Below are 1,688 nucleotides of genomic sequence, written 5' to 3' on the forward strand. Positions count from 1 at the left end.
GCAGGGGGGATGGAACTAGATGGTCTTTAAGGTCCCGTCCAACCCAAACCATTCTATGATTGATTCTATGATTCACTCAAACTCACACTTCTGGCAACAGTGCGCAGCTCTATCCATTTACTTTAATTGGATACCACCTTCTTCTCCTAATGGCAGAACTGAGAGTCAGGTTCCTTCTGAAACACTGTGAACAGGTTGCTCGCTCCCCCCGAAACATGTTTGCAGCTGAGCATATGATATGTAGCTAGTAGCTGCAGCAGACCAGGGATTGGTGTTGAGGGTGGTGGTGAGGTATGTCTGTATGGACACTATCTAAAAGCACAGTCTAACTCCTTTTCTTCTTCTTTTATTAAAGAACTATGTGCAGGGGAATGGGTTTGTAAGAACTCGGGGAAGACAGGCCAGCTAAGGAGACTCACTTGGTGGCATTCTTCCAGACACACTTTTGTCTAGAAAATCCTTGGCGGCAATGCAGGGATTTTCATGATTAGAGCTGAGTAAAAGATAGTAAAGGATATTAAATACTGTAATCAAAATATTCTGTGAAATTGGTCAAAGAACTGTGTTCCTCACAAACCTATAGGGTTTTTAGGTTTTCATTTTTAATTACCTGGCTGGCTTAATAGCCTGTGGTCATATTGGAAGAAAAGAGATTTGGGTTTTTTTAGGTAACGTGTTTGGAAAAGTGATGGTAAAAGGAACAGGTAGATAAGAAGCATTTTCTGATTACTTCAATCTGACAATTATCCACTTGAGGAAACAAGGGGATGGAGGTGAGAAAGGAGGGAGAGAAGGGAGGGTGAGCATCCCTCTGCGATGCCCTCTGCCAGCCCGCTGTGCAGCTGTTGTGGATTCCTGTGGGACTTGCTGACATAACCTGGCAAGGGCAGCTGCTGACAAAACCAGTAAGAACAGGATTTGCCCCCGGTTTATCCTTGTTACGCATTGGGGTGGCTGCTGGAAGTTTCACTGAAGCTAAGCTTTGTGAAATATGTGGCTGGTTATTGACATTTATGTTAGTGAGGTGAAGCAATGTTCTCCTTTGAGGAAATGCAAAATAAAGCCTGTTCTGTTTCTCTGCGGGGTGCCTAGCTGCTGCAACTGAGACTGTACTTTATAGTGTGCTAGTAAACTGCTAGTAGGACAATTTTAAGTAGTGTCGGTAATGCTGTGTTCCCATTCTTGTAAAAACCCGTCTGCAAAGTATGTTGTGCTTATTATCTTTTAAGAAGTCATACTGAACCTCTTAAATGAGCTATTTACCTTCTGATGCAGCAGCTGGGTTTTCCTCTGGCTCTCCTGCTCCTATCTATACTTTCGGCGGTGTGATTTCCAGGCAGTGAAGACTTGATAAAGTATGTTCACACAAAATTCTGCTGTGCTAACTTAGAATAAATCTGGATTGATGCTGCTGAAGTCGGCGGAGATACTGAAATTGAAAACAGAAGTCGGTCATCTATAATCAAAAGTGACAGAAGTGATGAAGAATCACAAGTATTTACAGTGCCACTTTTCCCTCCATGTCTCTTACATTACCAGTTTAAACTGGTCTGTCTTTCCAATCCGCAGTGTGGCTCATCTACCCAGGAGACACGTTGACAAAAGGCATCAGCAGAGCCACTTGACATGAGGGTAAGAAGGAATGAAGGGCTGGCAGCTTCTCCTATGTTAGACACCTCCAAATTCTG

Source organism: Eurypyga helias, unplaced genomic scaffold (genome assembly GCF_000690775.1).
Source record: "Eurypyga helias isolate BGI_N326 unplaced genomic scaffold, ASM69077v1 scaffold3730, whole genome shotgun sequence".
Classification (NCBI taxonomy): Eukaryota; Metazoa; Chordata; class Aves; order Eurypygiformes; family Eurypygidae; genus Eurypyga; species Eurypyga helias.